The 18,656-nt window shown below is 37.7% G+C and overlaps 1 protein-coding gene across 7 annotated transcripts in view; it reads left to right on the top strand.

Annotated features, from left to right (window-relative positions):
- The window catches only part of LAMA2 (laminin subunit alpha 2), a 603,913-nt gene that overhangs the window by 211,764 nt on the left and 373,493 nt on the right, over nucleotides 1-18,656 (top strand). The gene's annotated exons all lie outside the window — the stretch shown is intronic.

Below are 18,656 nucleotides of genomic sequence, written 5' to 3'. Positions count from 1 at the left end.
TTGTTATAATAATAACAACAACAACTGTTGAGACTGTTGTTTTTGTTGGTAGTCGTAGTCGTAGTAGTAGTAGCCTCCTCTCAAATACCCAAACCTAGACTTAGTGACTCTTTTGGATTCTCTAGTTATATTTCCCTAATCAGTCTCCCTTCAGTATATATGGCCTAGCTCTTTTTTTCCTACCTGTTTGTATACATCTCCATTTATATTCATGTCTGATATTCTCTCCTCACCAGTTCACACACCTGAAGCTGGTATCATTTTTTATATTCACAGTTTCAGAAAATCCATATTCATGCACTATCATGCCCACCTCAACCAATCTAGGGTTATCTCTTTAAACACTTTTGGGGCAAGTTAGAGTTTTGACATAAATCTATCACACTCTCTTTTGGCACTATTATTCTATGAACGTGTACCAGTGCCTCGCTATATTTCAATTTCATGTTCAAAAATATCAGTTTTGGGTGAAAAAAATTCCAAATGGTGCTCTCAGCAGTGATTCCAATCTGCCAAACGACAAGGAGTCAAAAGCAGTGAGTCAAACAGCTGTTCAACCTGCTTTGTGCCCAGAGGCATCCAAATTCCTGGCCAGATTGGCCTGAGGATATGGGAGTAGGGAGGAGTGCAGAGAGACTATATTCGAGTTGAATTTGTATTATTTTTCTCCTGGATCCAGTGTTTACCCAGAACCAATAATTATCTAATATTTATAAAGCTATTCTTTACCTTTAAAAAAATGGTCTAATTCAGAAATTTGTTGAACAATGTAAAATGTACCCAGATAGATATGTAACATACAAGTTACATGTATATCCCCGAAGCATGCTCTCCCTACAATGATGGTGGTTCTCCATCCTTTAGACCGTGTCAACTTGCCAAAATGGAACAAACAGACATTCTATTTGTTTGTGTTTAACTGGCTATGCTGTATTAGACATTCACTAAAAACTAATCATTGATGGTGACTTTTAAGAACAACTTATACAACTTTCACTGCGACATGCTTTTTTAAGTCTATTTTTCTCTCATTGGAAAGTGGATGAGGTGAGGAACAGAAAGTAAATTCAAAATATTTGATGCAGAATGATAGTATTTAAGGATATGAATTAAATTCAGACCTCTCCTAGAATATCTGCTTCATTTTATATTTCATGCTGTGAAACATATTACTTTTTGGAATGAACAGGTCCAGCAAAGGTAGGTGATACTCTCCCAAGACTCCCAGATCCACTGGTGACAAAGCTGAGATAAGAATCCAGGTCCCCTGACTCCTAGGTTAGTGTTTCTTTCAGACTGAAGACTGGAAGTCGATTTTTTTTAAAAGTTGGTAATAGCTAAACTCAAAAAATGGTTTAGAAGAGATATAAGATAGATATGCTGGATCCATAAAAGTAGAAAGATTCTTAATCCTGAGATATCATGATATAGAAGAATGTACATGGGACTGGAAGACTGGGTCTGCTTCTGGCTCTAGTTTTTGTGGGATGTTGGGCAGGTCACTTAATCTCTGAGTTTGAATTTCTTTAATACATGAATTAGTTTTATATATAAATTGTCCTAAGGTATCTTTCAGTTCTAAAGTAATAGTTTTGGATATCAACTACAATATAGCATGTGGGAATATTTTAAATTTTTGGATGCTTGTCTCCAATATTTCCCAGACAAGTGACTATGAAATAAATCTTACTATCATTAAATTTTTGTTTTAAAATGATTCACTTTTGAGTACCATCTGAAATCTAATTACTAGGTGCTTATGTTCAAAACTTCCCAGAGAAGTGACATTCAAGTAAGAAAACCAAACGTGTAAACCAGTAAATGCAAAATGATAGTATAAATGCCACAGCAGAAGTGTGTATAGAAAGTGGTAACGTCCCTCTGGGTGAGCCAAAGGAGCCACATTGAGAAGATGAATTCTCAGAGTACAGGGAAACAGAAACAAAAGTTTCTTAATATCTCAAAAGTTTCAAAGGCAATATGCAAATTCATCTCCAATATGCCCTATGAGTTAAACTAGGCATATAACAAGAGTTCACCTCCATTGTTGAAGGATATTTTTATTGGGTATAGAATTGTAGGTTTCTTATTGTTTTTTGGCATATTTTATTGTCTTCTGGTTTCCATTGTTTATGTGGAAAAGGTAACTATTTAATAATTGTCCTTTGTAAAGTCTTTTATTTCTTTAAAGATTTTTATCTTTGTTTTTCACTAGTTTTACTATGATGCTCCAGATCTGCACTGCCCAATACAATCTTTATTAGACATATATGGTTATTAAATTTATATTTCAATTAATTCAAATGAAATTAAAATTCAGTTTCTCAGTTGCACAGCCACACTTCAAGTGCTCAATAGCCACATGTGACTAGCAGCTACCACACTGGATTGCACAGAACAGATCATTTCTGTCATTGCCTAAAGTTCTATTGGGCAGTGCTGCTATAGGTGATAGCTTTCTATTTTCTGGATTGGGATTTATTTGGTTGGTATATCTGCAGAGTGATGTCTTTCATCAGTTCAAGAACTAATTCAGCCATTAACTCTCCAAATATTGCTCCTTCCCCATTATCTCTCTTCTATAAATACGATTTAGAATAATTTAGAACTTCTCACAGTATACACTATGCATCTTACACTCTCTTTTATTTGTAGTCATCCTTTTGGCTTTCTGTCCTTCATTCTAGATATTTTCTTCTTACTTACTTCCAGTTCATGATGTCTCTCTTCAGCTATGTAAAAACTACTGTTGAAACCAATCATAAGATTCTTAATTTCATGTATTATATTTTTCAGTTCTAGAATTTCTCTTTGGTTCATTTAAAATAGTTTAGTATCTAGTTTTATATCAAAATTTTATATATCTATTGAATTTTTAATAATAAAATTATATTCAATTTCAATATTCTATTTTTATCTCCTTGAGCATAAAGTAACAATTATTTGAGTTCTTATTTTATAATTCTAATATCTGGCCTTTGTGAATATATTTTATTTCTGTTTCATTTGCTGATTCTTTCTTATGCTGTCTTATATCCTCACATTCTTGATTATTTTTGCATATCAGAAGTTGTATTTGAAAAAAGTGTGTGTAGACATAATTTAGGCCTAAAAAATTATCTTTACCTTATGAGGATTTTCTGATACTTCTGCCAGGCAATGGCAATATGGATCATCTTAATCCAATTTCTGGGATACTTAGATGCCTCAGAGCTGTGCTGAACTCCCATGACAGCTGATTTAATTCTAGTTTATCTCCATTCTAGGCTTCCTGTCTTTGAAGTCCAAACTAAAGTGTGTGGAATTTACCTAAGTCTCACCCATACAAGTTCCGGAATCCAACTTTTGTCCTCTTAGTACAGCAAGACTGTCAAAGCACTGCTCAGTCTCTGAGCCATGTCTTCTGAACAGGGAAATGCCCACAGGACAAAAGCTGTCACAATACACTAATTATCTCTATAGACATCAGTCTTCTCCTTGATATTGAGAAGTTGATTCTTTATCTTCTTGATAGCTGTCATATGGCTTTACATAAATGTTTTTATATATTTTGTCCAGTTGGTCTAGTTGTTATCATTGACAGTGTTAGCACTAATTATATAATTTGCTATAAACAGAAGCATAGTCTCATATGCACTGTTTAAAACCTTTTTATTCTGGAATCATTTTAAATTTACATAAATGTAAGAAGAGGACAGAGAATCCACATGTCCCTTTTACCCAGCTCCCACTAAGGATAATATCTTACATAATTACCATTCATTTGTCAAGATAAGAAATTAACATTGATACTCTATTACCTAAACCACAGATTTATTCAGATTTCATTAATGTTATCATTAATGTCTTTTTTTCTCTCTTCTGGGATCCAAGTTGGGATACTACATTGCATTTATTGCATCATTGTGTCCCCTTAGTCTCTTCTAATCCATGACAATTTCTTAATCTTCTCTTGTTTTCCTTGGCCTTGATCACTTTTAAGAGTACTGGTCAAGTTTTTTGTAACATGTTAGTCATTTTGAGTCATGATTAGACTGGGCTACTGGGTTTAGGGGAAGAATACCACAGAGGTGAAACAACTTTCTTACTGCATCACTCATTTATTTTTATATGCACATCTCCTGTCTATTTCCTCTTTATTGGTTTATAAGTTTTACTGTCTTCTAGATAGGATTTTATTTTAGACAACAGTATCTAAATATTCACCATGATTTGGAACGTATATTTTTGACTAAGCATTGAATGATCATTTGCTTCCAGATCTTCACAATACCCTTTAAATATAAATTTAAGTCAGAGAATAAGAAAAATAAGAGCAGAGTATTTTCAAGACTCACCTGTGCAGCAAGGCATTATGAAATAAACATGTCTCAATTATAACACACTAATTAAGTAATAATGTTTATGTTATAGGTATAGAACTTTAATAGAAAATAGTCTTCTGTGACTAACATCAAATCTATTGAGTCTAAGGTTTATTACATTGTCACTTGTCTGTAGAGTTTTGGAGACATGTGCCATAACTTTTGGAACATTCCAAAATATCATATTTCAGGTGAAAAGTACATCATTTTAGAGCTGAAAGATACCTTAGGTGAATACCTTAGGAATTCAAGGATATCATAGCCTTGACTTTGGCATCTATATCCAAACTTCAGCACTCTCCTCTGTCCATATTATCACTGGAGACCATTTAGCCTTTCCTTCTGACCTCTTGAGTCTTAACAGCATCATCTCTGCTTATTTCTTCAGTTTTATTTGTTGCTACAGCCACCCCCACTTTTTGACCTCCACCCTCTAGCTTGGTCCATTCTCTGTCCTCCACCTCACATTGCCTGCAAGAGATCAACAAATGTTACTCATGTGGATTCACCAGAAGGGTAGTATAGGGCACATACCCAGTCCCCCAGATGACTGGGTTCAACTGCATCCAAGAAGGAGAGTAGTCTTGCAGGCTAGCATCCTGGGCTTGCACCCAAAGGGAGAAGAGAAATTTACTGAGCTATGAGATAATCAAGTCTCAGGACTGGCAGAGGAAAAATAATAGAGGGCAATGGAGGCAATGGTCATAATAGTATGGCCTAGTATGTTGTTATCCAGGGTGTAAACAGAAGGAGACTTTGAGCAAAACTTTCCAAGAGTGTCATTTTAGAAAGTCGATTTTGTGTCAGCAGTGCCAAGAGAGGGCTCAGCAGGAACCCTGCTTGCCTTGCCTTGAGAGAATGATCCTAAGCTCCAGACTAGTTGTGTAGTATGAAGTAACAGACCACAGGGGGCCTCCATTACTTTGAGGGCAGCCAAAGACAAAAACTTTGGTGGGTACGGCTGCATACATGTACCTCTCCAGCAGTGCCACAGGGAGCCAACTCCAACCAGAGTTGCTATCAGCCCAAATGCTGCCTCTGCTGAAAGCACTTGCCCCTGGATGCTATTTAGAACTGCTAACAAGAACCGCCACTTGGAGGCACCACTGTGAACTATGATTGCAACCATGGCTCCTCCCAAACTTGGCTTTACTTGCAAATCACTGGGGACATTTGAAAGATAGCTATTTCTGGGACCAGGGTTTTTAATTCAGTAGGTTTGGGAAAGGCTCAGGAAACTCTATGTATATGTTAAACAAGTACTCCTGGTGATTTTGATGACCCTCCTTTTGGCTCATTGTTCAGATATTTCCAGCTGTCCCAAACCCTGGAGAAGAACAGATCATTAGTTATTTAGGGAAAGCGTATCAGACATTCTAACTCCTTCTAACTGAAGAAAGAGACTTACTTTTCTGACAGGAAACATGATTGACTTTGGTGGACCGAATCTGTGGGTGAGTTTGAGTTTAGCAAATAAACTTTGAGCTGTCACTAAATTATAGATGGTTAAAGGAGCAGCTGGGAGAGGAGAATCACATTGATAATATTGACAAGAATGGGGCTGTATAGATGGCACTGCTTTAGGGTTCCTAGAATTAAAATTGTAGTAAATGTGTTTCTGTTATATGAGACTCTCCCCTTTCTGTGACTGGAATTATTGCTTTTAATTTCTTTGGATTGTCACTAGACTGCTAAATAATATTCATAGTTACCATAGTAATTTTTGCTTCAGTTTCCTCATACAGAGACGTTTAAGTTATTCACATATGATTTCCTCTTTTTTTTTACTACAACGCTTCCCAGCTCTTCAGGACTGCAACTCAGTTGGAACTTAGGTTCACTTTGATTCTGCTTTTGAAACATGGCAGGCTTGTATAAATTCCCTGGAGCAGCCATCATTAATTCTTGAAGACAACTTTTTTCCTTTAAACTGTGTGTAGAGCTTTGACATTATTTTCATTTCCTACGTGACAGAATTTTATATATACAGACAGAATTTTTTCTCCCTCTTTATATCACCTGACATTATGGTGATCCTTAGAATTGCAAATACCGGAGAATGAAGAAACAAACCCAACACTGTGTAAAAAAACTGTTTCTGAGAACCTTCTTTGATGTGATATTGTTCACAGTATGGCATGATTGCATCTGTGAGTTTGTGTGGAAATGCAGGGATGGAAATGAGGAACGAGCCTTTCTCAATTACCCTTGGAGTTGCTCCCTTAAGGAGAAGCATCAGGGTATCACTAATTTGTATTGGTTTTGAATAGAGATTTAGGGAAATAATTTATGGGGGTTTCAGATTTCCTTCCTCTAAAAATAGTTCTTGCATTGACCAACATGGAGCCAGTTAGTACCTGGAGCAACAAGGTGAACGTGCCTCAATACAATGAGGTTTATGTGGCTTCCTCCAAAAAATCCCCAGCTTATTTCAACTCCAGTTGGAATATACAGAGCACTTGAAATATATTGGAATTACACACACATAAAATCCATAATTCTTTTTTTTCCTTATTTGGATCACTTTTTTTTAACATCTTTATTGGAGTATAATTGTTTTACAATGGTGTGTTAGTTTCTGCTTTATAACAAAGTGAATCAGCTATACATATACATATATCCCCATATCTCCTCCCTCTTGCGTCTCCCTCCCACCCTCTCTATCCTACCCCTCTAGGTGGTCACAAAGCACCGAGCTGATCTCCCTGTGCCATGCAACCGCTTCCCACTAGCTATCTATTTTAAATTTGGCAGTGTATACATCTCAGTGCTACTCTCTTACTTCGTCCCAGCTTACCCTTGCCCCTCCCCGCATCCTCAAATCCATTCTCTACATCTATGTCTTTATTCCTGTCCTGCTCCTAGGTTCATCAGAACCTTGTTTTTTCTTTTTTAGATTCCATATATATGTGTTAGCGTACAGTATTTGTTTTTCTCTTTCTGACTTACTTCACTCTGAATGACAGACTCTAGGTCCATCCACCTCACTACAGATAACTCAGTTTCTTTTCATTTTATGGTTGAGTAATATTCCATTGTATACATGTGCCACATCTTCTTTATCCATTCATCTATCGATGGACACGTAGGTTGCTTCCATGTCCTGGCTATTGTAAATAGTGCTGCAATGAACATTGTGGTACATGACTCTTTTTGAATTATGGTTGTCTCAGGGTATATGCCCAGTAGTGGGATTGCTGGGTCATATGGTAGTTCTATTTTTAGTTTTTTAAAGAACCTCCATACTGTTCTCCATAGTGGCTGTATCAAATTACATTCCCAGCAACAGTGCAAGAGGGTTCCCTTTTCTCCACACCCTCTCCAGCGTTTATTGTTTGTAGATTTTTTGATGATGGCCATTCTGATTGGTGTGAGGTGATACCTCATTGTAGTTTTGATTTGCATTTCTCTAATGATTAGTGATGTTGAGCATCCTTTCATGTGTTTGTTGGCAATCTGTGTATCTTCTTTGGAGAAATGTCTATTTAGGTCTACCACCAATTTCTGGATTGGGTTGTTTGTTTTTTTGATGTTGAGCTGCATGAGCTGCTTGTATGTTTTGGAGATTAATCCTTTGACAGTTGCTCCATTTGCAAATATTTTCTCCCATTCTGAGGGTTGTCTTTTCGTCTTGTTTATGGTTTCCTTTGCTGTGCAAAAGCTTTTAGGTTCCATTAGGTCCCATTTGTTTATTTTTGTTTTTATTTCCATTTCTCTAGGAGCTGGATCAAAAAGGATCTTGCTGTGATTTATGTCATAGAGTGTTCTGCCTATGTTTTCCTCTAAGAGTTTGATAGTGTCTGGCCTTACATTTAGGTCTTTAATCCATTTTGAGTTTATTTTTGTGTATGGTGTCAGGGAGTGTTCTAATTTCATACTTTTACATGTACCTGTCCAATTTTCCCAGCACCACTTATTGAAGAGGCTGTCTTTTCTCCACTGTATATGCTTGCCTCCTTTATCAAAGGTAAGGTGACCATATGTGCGTGGGTTTATCTCTGGGCTTTCTATCCTGTTCCATTGATCTATATTTCTGTTTTTGTGCCAGTACCAAACTGTCTTGATTACTGTAGCTTTGTCATATAGTCTGAAGTCAGGGAGCCTGATTCCTCCAGCTCCATTTTTCGTTCTCAAGATTGCTTTGGCTATTCAGGGTCTTTTGTGTTTCCATACGAATTGTAAAATTTTTGTTCCAGTTCTGTGAAAAATGCCAGTGGTAGTTTGATAGGGATTGCATTGAATCTGTATATGGCTTTGGGTAGTATAGTCATTTTTACAATGTTGATTCTTCCAATCCAAGAACATGGTATATCTCTCCATCTGTTTCTATCATCTTTAATTTATTTCATCGGTGTCTTACAGTTTTCTGCATACAGGTCTTTTGTCTCCTTAGGTAGGTTTATTCCTAGGTATTTTATTCTCTGTGTTGCAATGGTAAAATGGAGTGTTTCCTTAATTTCTCTTTCAGATTTTTTGTCATTAGTGTATAGGAATGCAAGAGATTTCTGTGCATTAATTTTGTATCCTGCTACTTTACCAAATTCGTTGATTAGCTCAAGTAGTTTTCTGGTAGCATCTTTAGGATTCTCTATGTATAGTATCATGTCATCTGCAAACAGTGACAGCTTTACCTCTTCTTTTCTGATTTGGATTCCTTTTATTTCTTATTCTTCTCTGATTGCTGTGGCTAAAACTTCCAAAACTATGTTGAATAATAGTGCTGAGAGTGGACAACCTTGTCTTGTGCCTGATCTTAAAGGAAATGGTTTCAGTTTTTAAGCATTGAGAACGATGTTGGCTGTGGGTATGTCATATATGGCCTTTATTATGTTTAGGTAAGTTCCCTCTATGCCTACTTTCTGGAGGGTTTTTATCATAAATGGGTGTTGGATTTTGTCGAAAGATTTTTCTGCATCTATTGAGATGATCATATGGTTTTTCTCCTTCAGTTTGTTAATATAGTGTATCACATTGATTGATTTGCATATGTTGAAGAATCCTTGCATTCCTGGGATAAACGCCACTTGATTATGGTGTATGATCCTTTTAATGTGCTGTTGCAGTCTGTTTGCTAGTATTTTGTTGAGGATTTTTGCATCTATGTTCATCAGTGATATTGGCCTGTAGTTTTCTTTTTTGTGACATCTTTGCCTGGTTTTGGTATCAGGGTGATGGTGGCCTCGTAGAATGAGTTTGGGAGTGTTCCTCCCTCTGCTATATTTTGGAAGAGTTTGAGAAGGAAAGGTGTTAGCTCTTCTCTAAATGTTTGATAGAATTCACCTGTGAAGCCATCTGGTCCTGGACTTTTGTTTGTGGGAAGATTTTTAATCACTGTTTCAATTTCAGTGCTTGTGATTGGTCTGTTGATATTTTCTATTTCTTCCTGGTTCAGTCACAGAAGGTTGTGCTTTTCTAAGAATTTGTCCATTTCTTCCACATTGTCCATTTTATTGGCACATAGTTGCTTGTAGTAATCTGTCATGTTCCTTTGTATTTCTGCAGTGTCAGTTGTTACTTCTTTTTCCTTTCGAAGTCTGTTGATTTGAGTCTTTTCCCTTTTTTCTTGATGAGTCTGGCTAATGGTTTATCAATTTTGTTTATCTTCTCAAAGAACCAGCTTTTAGTTTTGTTGATCTTTGCTGTTATTTCCTTCTTTTTTTTCCCCATTTATTTCTGATATGATCTTTATGATTTCTTTCCTTCTGCTAACTTTGGGGGTTTTTTGTTCTTCTTTCTCTAATTGCTTTAGGTGTAAGGTTAGGTTGTTTATTTGAGATGTTCCTTGTTTCTTGAGGTAGGATTATATTGCTATAAACTTCCCTGTTAGAACTGCTTTTGCTGCCTCCTATAGGTTTTGGGCCATCGTGTTTTCATTGTCTTTTGTTTCTAGGTATTTTTTGATTTCCTCTTTGATTTCTTCCATGATCTCTTGGTTATTCAGTAGTGTATTGTTTAGCTTCCATGTGTTCATAGTTTTTACAGTTTTTTTCCTGTAATTGATATCTAGTCTCATAGCATTGTGGTTGGAAAAGATACTTGATATGATTTCAATTTTCTTAAATACCGAGGCTTGATTTGTGACCCAAGATATTGTCTATCCTAGAGAATGTTCCATGAGCACTTGAGAAGAAAGTGTATTATGTTGTTTCTGGATGGAATGTCCTATAAATATCAATTACATCCATCTTGTTTCATGTGTCATTTAATGCTTGTGCTTTCTTATTTATTTTCATCTTGGTTGATCTGTCCATTGGTGAAAGTGGGGTGTTAAAGTCCCCTACTATTATTGTGTTACTGTTGATTTCCCCTTTTACGGCTGTTAGCATTTGCCTTATGTGTTGACGTGCTCCTATGTTGGGTGCATAAATATTTACAATTGTTATATCTTCTTATTGGATTGACCCCTTGATCATTATGTAGTGTCCTTCTTTGTGTCTTATAATAGTCTTTATTTTAAAGTCTATTTTGTCTGATATAAGAATTGCTACTCCAGCTTTCTTTTGATTTCCATTTGCATGGAATTTCTTTTTCCATACCCTCACTTTCAATCTGTATGTGCCCCTAGGTCTGAAGTGGGTCTCTGTAGACAACATATGTATGGGTCTTGTTTTTGTATCCATTCAGCCAGTCTGTGTCTTTTGGTTGGAGCATTTAATCCATTTACATTTAAGGTAATTATCAATATGTGTGTTCCTATTACCATTTTCTGAATTGTTTTGTGTTTGTTATTGTAGGTCTTTTCCTTCTCTTGTGTTTTCTGCCTAGAGAAGTTCCTTTAGCATTTGTTGTAAAGCTGGTTTGGTGGTGTCGAAATCTCTTAACTTCTGCTTATCTGTAAAGGTTTTAATTTCTCTGTCGAATGTGAATGAGATCCTTGCCGGGTAGAGTAACTTGGTTGTAGGTTTTTCCCTTTTATCTCTTTAAAAATGTCTTGCCACTCCCTTCTTGCTTGCAGAATTTCTGCTGAAAGATCAGCTGTTAACCTTATGGAGATTCTGTTGTATGTTGTTTGTTGCTTTTCCCTTTCTGCTTTCAATACTTTTTCTTTGTATTTAATTTTTGATAGTTTGATTAATATGTCTTGGCGTGTTTCTCTTTGGGTTTATCCTGTATGGTGCTCTCTGTGCTTCCTGGACTTGATTGACTATTTCCTTTCCCATGTTGGGGAAGTTTTAGACTATAATCTCTTCAAGTATTTTCTCAGACCCTTTCTTTTTCTCTTCTTCTTCTGGGACCCCTATAATTCTAATGTTGGTGCATTTAATGTTGTCCCAGAGCTCTCTGAAACTGTCCTCAATTCTTTGCATTCTTTTTTCTTTATTCTGCTCCTGGTAGTTATTTCCACCATTTTATCTTCCAGCTCATTTATCTGTTCTTCTGCCTCAGTTATTGTTATTGACTCCTTCTAGAGCATTTTTAATTTCAGTAATTGTGTTGTTCATCACTGTTTGTTTGCTCTTTAGTTCTTCTAGATCCTTATTAAATGTTGCTTGTATTTTCTCCATTCTGTTTCCAAGATTTTGGGTTATCTTTACTATCATTATTCTGACTCCTTTTTCACGTAGGTTGCCTATTTTGCCTTCATTTATTTGGTCTTGTAGGTTTTACCTTTCTCCTTCATCTCTATGAAGTTTTTTTGTCGTTTCATTTTTTTTTTTTTTTTTTTGAAGGGTGGTGCTGTATTCCTGTCTGGCCTGAGACGTCCAGCACTGGAGTTTTCAGGCAGCTGGATAGAGCTGGGTCTTGGTGCTAAGATGAGGACCTCCGGGAAGCCTCACTCTGATATTCCCTGGGGTCTGAGGTTGTCTGTTAGTCCAGCAGTTTGGACTCGGAGCTCCCACCTCAGAAGCTTGGGCCCAATCTCTGGCCTGGGAACCAAGATCCTGTAACCTTCGTGGCGCAGTTTAAAAAAAAAAAGGAAGAAAGAAAGAAAAAAAGGAGCAGTACAATATCAAAGAACAAAAAACAAAAAAAATTAGAAAGATAAAAAATATATTAGAAAAAATTAAACTATAAGTGAAACAACTACAACTAGGTAAAATAAAACCACAACAGAAAAAAGAAAAGAAAAAGAAAGGGGGGGTTGGGAGCAAGCCAAAAGGAGAGATCACTAAAGAGTATAAAGAATAAAATAAAATTAGAAAAATAAAAGATTTATTAGAAAAAATAAAAATATAAAGGATTCAATAACAATGAATCAACAAGGTAAAACAGAACCCCAATCTAAAAGAGGAAAAAAGAAAAGAAAAAAAAAAAAAAAAAAGCCTTGGCTATGGTAGCAGAATTTAGGTAGGGGGTGGAACTTCGGCAGGGGTGGGTTTTTGGGTGGGGCGGGACCTGGGGGGGGGACTTTTGAGCATGGGGCGGGGCCTAGGCAGGGCAACGTTCAAGCATGGAGCAGGGCGTCTGCTTAGGACGTGCACAGAAGGGGAGAGGGAGCATGTCAAAAGGTGGGCCTTTGGAGTGTGGAGTTCTGGAGTTTGGAGGTAGGGCCCTGAGTGAGGGTGTGTGGGTGGGGTTTAGGCCCAGCCCGGTGGGAGGGGGTCTTCGAATGTAGAGGTGGGGCCCTGGGTGGGGGTGTAGGGGCGGGGCTTGGGTTCTTCGGAGCAGGAGGGAGGCTCCGAGGGTAGAGGATTAGGCCTGGGAACCCAGCAGTCTCCCTGGTGCCTAAGTGGACAGGGAAAGCACTGGCCCCGTTCCCTTGTGTTCCTTCGCACCCCTCTCCCACCATCTCCCCCAGGGTCTCCCCTGCCCCCGCTGGACCCCTAGTGGGTGGGTCCCGCTGGGTGTAGGAACTCTTTCCCTCCCCCAGCCACCCCTCAGGGTGCTGTCCGGGAAGTCCGGCCTTTACTTTTGCTCCCCCTTCCCTACCTCCCACTCCATCAGGACCCCCGAGGCTGGAGGGGGCCTCTGTGGGCAGAGGATCAGACCTGGGATCTCAACAGGTTCCTGAGGGTCCAAGTGAGCAGGGGAAACCTGGCCACGCTCCCTTTTGATCCTCTGCCCTCTCATCGGTTCCCCAATTTCCCCCTGCGGGCATGGGATCCCTTCCCCTCCCCCAGCCGCCCCTCCGGGACGCCAGTCCAGGCCCTCCTCCACTTCTCTCCCTTCACTCCCCCAAGCCCCACGTCCTACCCATCGCTGGGGGTTCCTCCTGTCTCCTTGGGTGTCCGTGGTCCCCCACCAGTGCCTGGTAGGTGCCCTAGTTGTGAGGAGATGCAAATTCCACATCCTCCTAGTATGCCATCTTGACTCCACCCCCCAAAATCCATAATACATTTAAGGTATTTGCATTGTATTTTAAAAACATGCCTGTGAAATTAAAGATAAAATTAAGAATATTATATTCCTCTGTTCCGTTCGTCATTTTATAGACTCCTCCCAACAATATGGTGCCTAGAAAATATCAGTAAATCCTTGTTAAATTAATACAGTGTTGTTGAAAAATCATGAAGGCCACAGAAACTGAACTAGAATGGAATCTTGAGGAGATAAGCAATTTTTAAGACCTGGTTTTCTCAGCATTGTAGAATAGGATCTTTCAGTATTCACTAAAATGGAACAGAAGAGTAGGCTTCTGTTAAGCTGGGAAGGGAAGTGCAGGGTTGTGGTAGAAGGCACAAAGGCACAGCTTACTCTCTTTTAGGGTGTTCGCTAGATATGGCTCTCAGATATAGCTCTGTCACTGATTAACCATGGGGCTTGGACGGATGAGTCAACAACCCAATTCATGCCCCAGCCAGTTCACATAAATATAATAAAGATCAAATTAAGTCATTTATGGTAATGCCTCCTTGTAACCTATATAATAGGATAGTAAATACTCTAGTTTAGTAGGTAACATTGGCTTAAGCTCCCCTCTAAATGTGAGATGACTGGTCAGTGCTAACCTCACTATTATATAAGGAAATTTGCAAAGGATGAAATATGATTTAATATTATATATGCAGTCTTTAGCTTATACATCCAATAATGCTATTTTTCCATATAAATATTGTAGAGACAAGTACACAAGCTTTAAGTTATGCGAGCACCTTGTAGAGGAATTTCAAGAAAGCTGGGTGAACCAAGTTCCATTTGTTGTACTCATTGCAACTTGTAATAGAAAAACTTATGTTAAAATTCTCTGAAAGTGTTGTCAGTATTTTGAGACCCAACTCTAAAGCGTATTGAAATTACAAAATTATGAAACAGGAATTGTATTTGTTGTGTACAGAAAGAGGAAAAAAAGAACTATTAAATGCACTGGACATTATAAGAAGCATTTGAGACCATTGAAACTCACCTGTGGCTTTTAAAATCAAGTCTGAAGTCCTGAGCAAACATTCCATGAGAGAATGGCAGGTCATACTATACTTAATGGTGTCAGCATTTTTTTTCACGTTACCAAAGTAGGGACTAAGTCTTCAGTTAAAATGTAAATCCCATGGGAAGGAAGAGGATTCATGGGTACTGTTGTTATTGTTATCAATAATGTTGGCAATGACCATTTTGGATATAGTGCTTCATTGATTACAAATCACTTGTCATACACTCTTCCATCTGATCTTTATCAAAACCTTGGAGACACTTGAAGCCAAAATATTTATCATTCTCATTTTACTGATGGAGGTTAAATAACTTGTTTGTGGTCACATAATGGTAAATTTTCAACCTTAATCTCTGGTCCAGGTCCAGTTCAAATCTTCTGATGGCAAATCTCATAATCTTTCTACTTCATAAACTGAACCCTTAGGTCCAATCAGCCATCTTCTAAATGTGCATTTACCATTGGTCACAAGGGCTGTGTGACACTGTGTGGTATTTAAATGCTATCCTCCATCTCTACTGGGAAAAACCTGAGGACCTGAGAGTGTGTCAGTTAATCAGTCTCACAGAGGAAAGATAATATACTATTATCTGTATTGCAGAAGTATACTTGAAAATACAACAAAGGATCTTGAAACTATTAAAATAAGCTTCTGATCCTTGGGGAAACTATTTCAATACTAGAGCTATCATCAAAAGTCCTTGAGACAAGTAACTCAGGAGTGGAATAGTTATGATTACACTTTACAGGCAAACTTAAAAAGATATCAGGAGCTGCTTTACCAGGTCTCCTGCTATGAAATAAAAACTGGAGAAAAATCTACTACAAAGCGTTCTAGCCTGAGGATGTGTACTATTTTGCACTGTGGCAGACTGACTGCAGCCAGATATTTTCATTGAAAATACCTAAATGAGTAACTGCTGAATTCTGCTACCTGGGAATCATATCAGACATACAATATAAATTCTAATCATGGGTAGCAAAAATCCCATGATACTCATTTTGCAAAGGAGAATGACAACCTGGCAGGATTACAAGTTAGAAGAAAATTATATTGCCCTTGGGTAAATTTGTTCTTCAGGTTCATTCAGTAATAAGAATTATTTATTTTCTTACTCGGCAGATAAGTGCCTTCTAAAACCAAGCTTACTCTTAGATTGAGCCATATGAAATTGCCAATATTTGACTAGTTTTAGACAATAAATATGCAGTTTCATATGGTTTTAACTAATATACGCCAAAGCATGAATAGAAACATTTGCAGAAATTTAAATTGTCCTCAGCATAACCTCACTTGTACACATTATTTTAGCAAAAGCATTAAAAGGAAATCAAGTCCCTTCACTGAAACGATAATTTATAAGTATAATAATTTATAATAGTTTGTGAAGTTTTTTTTTTTTTTTACTGTGTTAGTTATATGGTAAATATTAAGCTAAAATGAGTTGTATTGCATTTGTTTCTTAATTTTTGGTGGATGGGAGAATAGCAAATAGCACTTTCATATGAATAATCAGGCATTACACCGGGTACCATGGAGAACCACGTGGGAGTTGAAGGTGTATTGGTTACTGGGAATAAGTTTGGGAGCTGAGTAGTTTTGGTTCATAGAATGTAAAGCATATCTGTGTTTTTACACACACACATTCCAGTGCCCATATACGTGCAGCATAATCATGTAAATAGATGTTAGTTGTATCAGGAGTGACGGCTGCCACCTTCTTAGAGGCATTTCAAATATTTTAAAAACTGGCATCCATCTTATAGCAGTTATCCACTCTTCTCTCCAGTGTGAATTACCTTATTGTAAGATTATTGGTGAAAATTCTTGAAGATTATGTTAAAGGGAAAAGAAACACTTTATTGTTTTTAAAGGGAAAAAAATCATAGCAATGTTTCCGTTTTGCTTTCTTTCTTATCTCTACACTTGTTCTTTTTATCAGCAGATGAAAAAACATTTTGTTCTTCCTTTTTATAATTTGTTATGTTGCATCCATTAATCTTATAACAAGATAAAATTTGGTGTTGAATTAGCTGCAGTAGAGCAGCTCACACATTATTCACTACAAAGCCAACGCATTACCAAAAAAGATAGGACATAATAAATATGGCCAAGATACAGTTTCAGTTCAACCACCAAATGATTTGATATTATGAATAAATGTTATGGGTTTATATAGCCAGTGAGTAGTCCTCAACATTTAGCTATTTTTTTCCATTAACAAATACTGATCACCATCTATGTTGCAAACACTCTCTTAGGTGCAGGGGATAAAGGACATTATATTTTGGGTGAGGGTAAGATAACAGATTCAATAAATCAGGGAAAACACCTTGGAGGCTTGGACAAGGTGGTAAAGGCATACGTAGCACAGAAAAGTCTTGGTTACAGAGAGAGAGAGAGAGAGAGAGAGAGAGAATGAATAGCAGTGACCTGTCTAGGGAACTGAATGGTGCCACATAGAAAATGTGGGAGGGGATAATGGGAAACAGGCTGTGCTCATAGCAGTTGCTTTGACGCACTGTGATTATTTCAGCTACTGCATATCTGAATAAATTGAATAGAAAGGCTGCCTGTATTGAGCTGTAAAACAGTTTCAGAATGAAAAAATTAGATTTTAAACCCACACCCAGAAAAAAACCAAACACCCGCCTTGCCGAAACATATCACAGAAACGGATTTTAGGGGAGCAGAATTCTTCCCTGTACAATAATTATGGCTAAGTGCTTGCTAAATTCCAAAAAAATAAGGATGTTATCAGCCTAAGGAATGAAAGCATTTGACTTTTTTGCTTTAGTTTATAAAATGTATCCTGTTTTGTAATTCTTTTCCAGTAAGGCTTATGTAATGTGGGGTTCGCCCTTTAGCATGAGGGACCTTTTACTAGAGTTGCAATGTTTTAGTCCTTCATTTTTTCTCAGTGCTCTGATCAGCCTTTCCATCGGGAGGTAACTTTTTAATAATTTCCTGAAACAAGCACAGAGTAATGTTTAACCTCTAACTTACTGTCACAGATGAAGCAGGCCAGTTGATAGAATATGGATGTACTCATCGTTAGCAGGGCTCCACACTAAGGAAAGTGTCTACATGTTTCTTGAGACAATGGCTAGCTGAAAGCATCATAGAACTGATAGAAAGATAGAACTAATAGAACTGTAGGGAAAAAAGCCAAAAGCAATGTACTATAATTGGCACTCCATATCCATGGGTTCTGACTGTGCTGTGCCATTTTATAAAAGGGAGGTGAGCATCTGCTGATTTTGGTATCGGGGATGGGGGTGGTCCTGGAACCAGTGCCCTGCAGACATGAGGGACCACTGTAACACATTTTGTCAGCACTTACATCTTACATTGTGTTGTTTGGGTGCTGTGACATAGTATCTCCTAGTTAATTCCATTAGGCCTCTGATGTTTACTGAATACTAACACAGATGATGTTAAATGTAGGCAAACAAACAAACAAAAACACACCTCTTTATATGGTCACAACTCTCTGTGACCATAAAAAGAGTATCGAAGCTTGGACTGAGGATTTGCAAACGGTGTTCTCAGGAAACCAAATCATTAGGGCAGTAGCAAAATGAGGGGAAATGGTATCCAGGGCATGTAACGTGTTTATACCCATCTTCTTACCCTCAGAGCCACTCTGCTGAAGTTTGCCAAGGCTCTCTAGTGTCTTCAAGGCTCCCCAGGGAGGGGAGTCCAGGATATCAGTCACCCTCAGCCTTGCCCTGGTTAAGGCTCCGCATTAGTACTGAGAGGAGAGATGGTTTGGGGCATTTTATCTCTATCACTGGAAAAACAGCACAGCTGGTGCCTAACTTTCATTTCTGAAAATAGCACAGGTGACTTTTCAGCCAAATGAGATTTTTATCAAAAGAGGAAACAAAGGCAGAATGTGGAGAGAAGCTGATATCAGCTTAGAATATACAAATATTTGTTTTACAATAATAAAAGAAACAGTATCTCCAGGTACTTTAGA

The sequence above is a fragment of the Balaenoptera musculus genome, chromosome 12, assembly GCF_009873245.2.
Source record: "Balaenoptera musculus isolate JJ_BM4_2016_0621 chromosome 12, mBalMus1.pri.v3, whole genome shotgun sequence".
In the NCBI taxonomy this organism is placed as follows: domain Eukaryota; kingdom Metazoa; phylum Chordata; class Mammalia; order Artiodactyla; family Balaenopteridae; genus Balaenoptera; species Balaenoptera musculus.
This window is presented reverse-complemented; position numbering and strand designations above follow the sequence as displayed.